The sequence below is a fragment of the Ovis canadensis genome, chromosome X (genome assembly GCF_042477335.2).
Source record: "Ovis canadensis isolate MfBH-ARS-UI-01 breed Bighorn chromosome X, ARS-UI_OviCan_v2, whole genome shotgun sequence".
Classification (NCBI taxonomy): domain Eukaryota; kingdom Metazoa; phylum Chordata; class Mammalia; order Artiodactyla; family Bovidae; genus Ovis; species Ovis canadensis.
The window spans coordinates 24,829,748-24,838,654 of record NC_091727.1 but is presented as its reverse complement, the minus strand read 5'-3'; the positions used below and the strand labels follow the sequence as shown (position 1 = coordinate 24,838,654).

General features: G+C 49.3%; 2 pseudogenes; both read left to right on the top strand.

Moving 5' to 3' along the window:
- The first annotated feature begins 1,642 nt into the window (after nt 1-1,642).
- On the top strand, nt 1,643-3,439 carry LOC138929876 (serine/threonine-protein phosphatase 2A 65 kDa regulatory subunit A alpha isoform pseudogene; annotated as a pseudogene).
- Nucleotides 3,440-6,886: 3,447 nt separating this feature from the next.
- Nucleotides 6,887-8,682, top strand: LOC138929875 (serine/threonine-protein phosphatase 2A 65 kDa regulatory subunit A alpha isoform pseudogene; annotated as a pseudogene).
- The last annotated feature ends 225 nt before the right edge of the window (nt 8,683-8,907 follow it).

Below are 8,907 nucleotides of genomic sequence, written 5' to 3'. Positions count from 1 at the left end.
CTGGCGGGCTACAGTTCATGGGGTCACAAAAGTCTTGGAAATGACTAGGTGAGTAAACAACAACGAGGTGATTTGGATGTTTGCTCACATGTGACACAAGAGTGCATTAAGACCTGAAATATCTCTGAGAAGTGGTGGGAGCTTGTGTGCTTCAGTCATGTCTGACTCTGTACAACCCTATGGACTGTAACCCACCACTGGTAGCAGTGGTAAATTAAAATTTCAGCGCCTGTAATTCTGGCCATCTCCCAAGACAAAGAAATTCCCCCAAAGAAGAGTCTAGTTCTAAGAAATAGGGCCTCCCATTTTGCCTACTAATATGTTAGCCACAAAATACACATCTCTAAGTTTACCGGTCAAAGGAGCCTGCCAAATGCGCTTATGATATTAATCACTTTCCGATTAGAATGTTTGCCAATGATGATGATTTTTTCTATTACAGTTAAAATTCAGTCTTTCCTCCCTACACCGTAAGTGTGGAGTCACTTTCTTCCAAAGACCACAGTATAGAAAGGGGTAGAAAGGGCAACTTTACAATGAGAAAACAAAAATGGCATTTTACTTCTGTGGTCTTCTTCCCAAGGATACACAACCTCAGTCTATCCCTAAGATAAACGTCAAACACATCCCAAGTAAGGGACATTCTACAAAACACCTGAATAGTATTCCTCAAAACTGTCAAAAGTCATGAAAAACAAGAAAAGTTTGAGAACCTATCATAGTCTAGAGGAGACCTGACAACAAAATGTCATGTGATAAACCTGGGTGGGATCTAGAACAGAAAAAGGGTACCAGGTAAAGAAGAGCAAACGAATCTGAATAATGAATGGACTTCAGTTAACACTAATATATGAATCCTGGTTCGCCCATTGTGAACAAAGTACCACACCAAGATAAGATGTTACAAAAAGGGAAATTGGTGTGGTATTTGAGAACCCTTTTGCACTTTCATTTTTCTGAAATCAGAAACTCTTCTAAAATTAAAAGTTCATTTTAAATTTCAGTCTTTCTTCTTGATAAGAAGCAGATATGCAGATGATTTGCACGTCAAGGTTTCTAATTAATAATGAAAATAGAATCCTCCTCTCCTATGCATATGTGCATTAGTCACTAAGCCCTGTCCAACTCTTTGCCACCCCATGGACTGTAACCCGCCAGGTTCCTCTGTCCATGGGATTCTCCAGGCAAGAATACTGGAGTGGGTAGCCATTCCCTTCTCCAGGGGATAATCACGACCTAGAGATCAAACCAGGGTCTCCTGCACTGCACGCAGACTCTTTGCCATCAGAGGCTCCAGGGAAGCCCCACCTCACTCCCCCCACAACTTCCACGTGTTCCCTACCCACAACCATCCACTGGATGCTGTCCCCTCCGGTCCTGCACACCTTGCAAACCAACCACACGCTCCTGCAAAGTTAATCTGGTCCCTTCACCCAATGGCAAATGGGTGGTAGGTGGGACTTCGCTTGTTAAAATGAAATAAAGAAACACTGGCTCAATTAGGGGTAGCATGGCCAATGACTGTGGGGTTGCCCCTGTAAAGTGACTCAGGCATCTTCATGCCTTTCTTTACTCCTCCCATTCCACCCATTCCCTATCCCTGTTTTCGCAAAGAGCTGGCTGCAGTCTGAGAGGAACGGAGATGGCAGAGGCTGACGGCGATGACTCGCTCAACCCCATGTCAATCCTCATAGACGAGCTCCAGAACGAGGATATTCAGCTTCGCGTCAATAGCATCAATAAGCTGTCCACCATCTCGTTGGCCCTTGGAGTCGAAAAGACCCGCAGTGAGCTTCTGCCCCTCATTATAGACATCCTGTACGATGAGGACGAGGTCCTGTTGGCCCTGGCGGAGCAGCTGGGCACCTTCACCCCTCTGGTCGGAGGTCCCGAGTATGTTCACTGCCTGCTGCCACCCCTAGAGTTGCTGGCCGTGGTGGAGGAGGCCATAGTGCGGGAGAAGGCGGTAGAGTCCCTGAGGGCCATCTCGCATGAGCACTCACCCTCCCATCTCGAGGACCACTTTGTGCCACTCGTGAAGCGGCTGGTGGACGGCGACTTAGTCAACTCTCGCATCTCAGCCTGTAGCCTTTTCTCCGTCTGCTACCCTAGCGTGTCCATCGCCATCAAGGCGGAACTTCTACAGTGCTTCCGGGATCTGTGCTCAGATGACAACCTCTTGGTGCGATGTGCAGCAGCCTCCAACCTGGGGGATTTCGCCAAGGTGCTTGAGATAGACGACATCAAGAGCGAGATCATCCCCATATTCTCCAACCTGGCCTCTGACAAGCAGGATTCGGTGCGGCTGCTAATGGTGGAAGTGTGCGTGAACATCGCCCAGCTCCTGCCCCAGGAGGCCCTGGAAGCCCTGGTGATGATCACCCTGTGCCAGGCTGCCGAGGACACATCCTGGCGCGTCCGTTACATGGTGGCCAGCAAGTTCACAGAGCTCCAGACAGCAGTGGGGCCTGAGATCACCAAGACGGGCCTGGTCCCTGCCTTCCAGAACCTGATGAAAGACTGTGAGGCCGAGGTGAGGGCCGCTGCCTCCCACAACCTCAAAGAATTTTGTGAAAATCTCTCCACTGACTATCGGGAGAATGTGATCCTGACCGAGATCTTGCCCTGCAGCAAGGAGCTGGTCTCAGACATCAACCAGCATGTCAGGTCAGCCCTGGCCTCCGTCATCATGGGCCTCTGCCCCATCCTGGGCAAAGATAACACCATCGAGCACCTCATGCCCCTTTTCCTGGCTCTGCTGAGGGATGAGTGCCCGGATGTGCGGCTGAACATCATCTACAACCTCGATTGCATGAAAGAGGTGATCGGCATCCAGCAGCTGTCCAAGTTCCTGCTCCCCACCATCATGGAGCTTGCAGAGGATGCCAAGTGGCGGGTGCGTCTGGCCATCGTTGAGTACATGCCTCTGCTGGCTGGACAGTTTGGGCTGGAGTTCTTTGATGCGCAGCTCCACTCCTTGTGCATGTCCTGGCTTGTGGATCATGTCTATGCCATCCGCGAGGCGGCCACCAACAACCTGAAGAAGCTGGTGGAGCTGTTTGGGAAGGAGTGGGCCCTTGCCACTACCATCCCCAGGGTCCTGACCCTGTCTGAGGAACCCAACTACCTGCACCGCATGACTACGCTCTTCTGCATCAATGTGCTGTCTGAGGTCTGTGGGCAGGAGATCACCACCAAGCACATGCTGCCCACAGTGCTGTATATGGCTGAGGACCCCATCGCCAATGTTCGCTTCAACGTGGCCAAGTCCCTACAGAAGATTGGGTCCATCCTGGACAACAGCACTCTGCAGACAGAGGTCAAGCCCATCCTGGAGAAGCTGACCCAGGACCGGGACGTGGACGTCAAGTACTTTGCCCAGGAGGCTCTGACTGTCCTGTCTCTCGCCTGATGCTGGAAGAGGAGCCAACGCCAGCCTCTGGTATCCACTCTCCCCCTCCCTCCCCCCAAGTCCCTCCTTTGGGGAGACAGTGCCCTTGGCTGTCACTCCCTGTGCATGTTCTGACCCCAGGCCCCTCCCCCAGCACAGTTGCTGGCCCCAGCCTGGGAATCCAACTTCTCACCGTCCACTCCCTCGGGGTTGGGGGTGCCCAAGCTGGGACAGGGCAGAGATCCTAGGAGGAAGGGTTGTTCATGCTGCGCTGTGTGGTGATGCTGGCATCCCAGGTTGCAGGCTCCTGTTGCTATGAGGACCCCTCCCCTATTGATTTCTCCACCTCCCTTCCTTCCCCCTCAGTCAGTTGTTTGTGTCAGTTGTGCCATTTTTATTTAATGCCTTTTACCCCCTTTGCCAGAGAAATAAAGGTCTAGAAAATTTTTAAAAAATGAAAATAGATTCATGGGAAAATACATGTTTCCGCCAAAAAAAAAAATGGTAGCTCTTTCTACAAATCACAAGGATTCTTACTGTTTTAATACCTTCCAAACTTCCTAATTTGCATCATTGTTCTAAAAATATTATGTGAAAAGATTGTCACAAAATATTTTCATATTTTCTCCCTTGCTTCTCTTTAGCTGGACATGAATATTCACCTTTTTTCTATTTGAATGAGTTATTGCCTGTTTTTCCACATCTGCTTAAGTGAGTAATATTGTAAGCCTCAATTAACTGTATCTTGAATCTGCAGATTCAATTTCCTTATCTTGGACCCTTTTATTTAACGAAGCTAAATAATTCTATTAAACATGAGGCATTCAGCTTCCCTCTAATTATCTGGAGAACTCTGGGAAAGAACTGGGACCACTTTGTTCCAGCTAACCTTAGACTGCAGTGGAAAGTCATTCTCCAGCTCTTTTTGATACTTTGTGGAAGCAGCTATAAAAGGGAACCAAACACCCAAGAATTTCACAAACATTTGGCAAAGTAAAATGTGAATAGGGAATTCTATATAGTCCATTAAATAAGAATCAAAAATAGAAGTCTTTTCTGCAGTGCTTGGCTCCAAATTAATTACTTAATTTTGTTTTCTCCTGCACCATGGAGCTTGAGGGAACTTAGTTCCTGGACCAGGGATGGAACTGGCACCCTTGGCAATGAAAGCTCAAAGTCTTATCCACTGGACTGCTAGGGAATTCCCCCAAATTAATTTTTTTTTAGAAAAAAAAAAGACCCATGTAAGAAGTGTGTTGGAAAATTATGTTATGAAGCTGATTTAAGGCAGGGAAATACCACTCTAGGTATAAATTGCAGATTTTTAGCATGGCATAACTGGTAAAAAGTAGAAGAAAAAGGACCGGCTTAGGTGGTTTAGGCCACAACAGACAGAACAAGATCCATCAAATTAAACCAGTTGCTTCCTCTTATCCACAAAAAGACATTACTAAGTAAGTTCAGGTCTTTATGGAGAGTGGCATAACTTTAGAGTTCTGGTAAAGTTTCTGAGTAGCTAAGCAAATGAGCACATTTTAAAAGTTATACTCCAGTTAGAAAGATTATCAGACTGATTTAGGAGATCTGGCTCTACAACTGGTAATGGTAGCTCAGCTAGTAAAGAATCCACCTGAAATGCAGGAGACCCCAGTTTGATTCCTGGGTCTCGAAGATTCCCCTGGAGAAGGGACAGGCTATCCACTGCAGTTTTCTTGGGCTTCCCTGATGGCTCAGACAGTAATGAATCTCCCTGAAATTTGAGAGACCTTGGTTGGGAAGAACCCCTGGAGAAAGAAATGGCAACCCACTCCAGTATTCTTGCCTATGAAATCTCATGGACAGAAGACGCCTGGTGGGCTACAGTCCATAAGGTCACAAAAGTCTTGGAAATGACTAGGTGAGTAAACAACAACGAGGTGATTTGGATGTTTGCTCACATGTGACACAAGAGTGCATTAAGACCTGAAATATCTCTGAGAAGTGGTGGGAGCTTGTGTGCTTCAGTCATGTCTGACTCTGTACAACCCTATGGACTGTAACCCACCACTGGTAGCAGTGGTAAATTAAAATTTCAGCGCCTGTAATTCTGGCCATCTCCCAAGACAAAGAAATTCCTCTAAAAAAGGGTCTGGTTCTTAGAAATAGGGCCGCCTACTTTGCCTACTAATATGTTAGCCACAAAATACACATCTCTAAGTTTACCAGTTAAAGGAGCCTGCCAAATGCACTTATGATATTAATCACTTTCCGATTAGAATGTTTGCCAATGATGATGATTTTTTCTATTACAGTTAAAATTCAGTCTTTCCTCCCTACACCGTAAGTGTGGAGTCACTTTCTTCCAAAGACCACAGTATAGAAAGGGGTAGAAAGGGCAACTTTACAATGAGAAAACAAAAATGGCATTTTACTTCTGTGGTCTTCTTCCCAAGGATACACAACCTCAGTCTATCCCTAAGATAAACGTCAAACACATCCCAAGTAAGGGACATTCTACAAAACACCTGAATAGTATTCCTCAAAACTGTCAAAAGTCATGAAAAACAAGAAAAGTTTGAGAACCTATCATAGTCTAGAGACCTGACAACAAAATGTCATGTGATAAACCTGGGTGGGATCTAGAACAGAAAAAGGGTACCAGGTAAAGAAAAGCAAACGAATCTGAATAATGAATGGACTTCAGTTAACACTAATATATGAATCCTGGTTCGCCCATTGTGAACAAAGTACCACACCAAGATAAGATGTTACAAAAAGGGAAATTGGTGTGGGATTTTGAGAACCCTTTTGTACTTTCATAATTTTTCTGAAATCAGAAACTCTTCTAAAATTAATAGTTCATTTTAAATTTCAGTCTTTCTTCTTGATAAGAAGCAGATATGCAGATGATTTGCACATCAAGTTTTCTAATTAATAATGAAAATAGAATCCTCCTCTCCTACGCGTGTGTGCATTAATCACTAAATCGCGTACGATTCTGCCACCGCGTGGACTGTACCTAACACCTCAGAGGCCAGGCTCTGTCCATGGAATTCTCTAGGCAAGAATACTGGAGTGGGTAGCCATTCCCTTCTCCAGGAGATCATCCCGACCTAGAGATCAAGCCATGGTCTCCTATGACGCAGGTGGACTCTTTACCACAGAGGATCCGTGAAAACCCATTCCACTCCCCCAACAACCTCTGTGCCTCCCCCACCCCCAACTCTCCACTGTGTCGTCCCCCATCCCATCATGCACTCCGCCCAACCCCACCTCAGGCTCCTGCAGTTAATGTAGTCTCTTCAGCCAATAGCAAATGGGTGGTAGGTGGGACTTCATTTGTTCGGACAAATGAAATGAAACGCAGGCTCAGGACGGCGTAGCGTGGCCAATGACTGTGGAGGAGTCCCTGTAAAGTGGCTCAGGTATCCCTACGCCTTTCTTGACTCCGCCCATTGCAGCCATTCCCTATCCCTGTTTACGCAAAGCGCTGGCTGCAGTCTGAGAGGAACAAAGATGGCGGAGGCTGACGGCGATAACTCGCTCGACCCCATGTCGATCCTCATAGACGAGCTCCAGAATGAGGATATTCAGCATCGCGTCAGCAGCATCAATAAGCTGTCCACCATCGCGTTGGCCCTTGGAGTCGAAAAGACCCGCAGTGAGCTTCTGCCCCTCATTATAGACATCCTGTACGATGAGGACGAGGTCCTGTTGGCCCTGGCGGAGCAGCTGGGCACCTTCACCCCTCTGGTCGGAGGTCCCGAGTATGTTCACTGCCTGCTGCCACCCCTAGAGTTGCTGGCCGTGGTGGAGGAGGCCATAGTGCGGGAGAAGGCGGTGGAGTCCCTGAGGGCCATCTCGCATGAGCACTCACCCTCCCATCTCGAGGACCACTTTGTGCCACTCGTGAAGCGGCTGGTGGGCGGCGACTTAGTCAACTCTCGCATCTCAGCCTGTAGCCTTTTCTCCGTCTGCTACCCTAGCGTGTCCATCGCCATCAAGGCGGAACTTCTACAGTGCTTCCGGGATCTGTGCTCAGATGACAACCTCTTGGTGCGATGTGCAGCAGCCTCCAACCTGGGGGATTTCGCCAAGGTGCTTGAGATAGACGACATCAAGAGCGAGATCATCCCCATATTCTCCAACCTGGCCTCTGACGAGCAGGATTCGGTGCGGCTGCTAATGGTGGAAGTGTGCGTGAACATCGCCCAGCTCCTGCCCCAGGAGGCCCTGGAAGCCCTGGTGATGATCACCCTGTGCCAGGCTGCCGAGGACACATCCTGGCGCGTCCGTTACATGGTGGCCAGCAAGTTCACAGATCTCCAGACAGTAGTGGGGCCTGAGATCACCAAGACGGGCCTGGTCCCTGCCTTCCAGAACCTGATGAAAGACTGTGAGGCCGAGGTGAGGGCCGCTGCCTCCCACAACCTCAAAGAATTTTGTGAAAATCTCTCCACTGACTATCGGGAGAATGTGATCCTGACCGAGATCTTGCCCTGCAGCAAGGAGCTGGTCTCAGACATCAACCAGCATGTCAGGTCAGCCCTGGCCTCCGTCATCATGGGCCTCTGCCCCATCCTGGGCAAAGATAACACCATCGAGCACCTCATGCCCCTTTTCCTGGCTCTGCTGAGGGATGAGTGCCCGGATGTGCGGCTGAACATCATCTACAACCTCGATTGCATGAAAGAGGTGATCGGCATCCAGCAGCTGTCCAAGTTCCTGCTCCCCACCATCATGGAGCTTGCAGAGGATGCCAAGTGGCGGGTGCGTCTGGCCATCGTTGAGTACATGCCTCTGCTGGCTGGACAGTTTGGGCTGGAGTTCTTTGATGCGCAGCTCCACTCCTTGTGCATGTCCTGGCTTGTGGATCATGTCTATGCCATCCGCGAGGCGGCCACCAACAACCTGAAGAAGCTGGTGGAGCTGTTTGGGAAGGAGTGGGCCCTTGCCACTACCATCCCCAGGGTCCTGACCCTGTCTGAGGAACCCAACTACCTGCACCGCATGACTACGCTCTTCTGCATCAATGTGCTGTCTGAGGTCTGTGGGCAGGAGATCACCACCAAGCACATGCTGCCCACAGTGCTGTATATGGCTGAGGACCCCATCGCCAATGTTCGCTTCAACGTGGCCAAGTCCCTACAGAAGATTGGGTCCATCCTGGACAACAGCACTCTGCAGACAGAGGTCAAGCCCATCCTGGAGAAGCTGACCCAGGACCGGGACGTGGACGTCAAGTACTTTGCCCAGGAGGCTCTGACTGTCCTGTCTCTCGCCTGATGCTGGAAGAGGAGCCAACGCCAGCCTCTGGTATCCACTCTCCCCCTCCCTCCCCCCAAGTCCCTCCTTTGGGGAGACAGTGCCCTTGGCTGTCACTCCCTGTGCATGTTCTGACCCCAGGCCCCTCCCCCAGCACAGTTGCTGGCCCCAGCCTGGGAATCCAGCTTCTCACGGTCCATTCCCTCGGGGTTGGGGGTGCCCAAGGTGGGACAGAGCAGAGATCCTAGGAGGAAGGGTTGTTCATGCTGCGC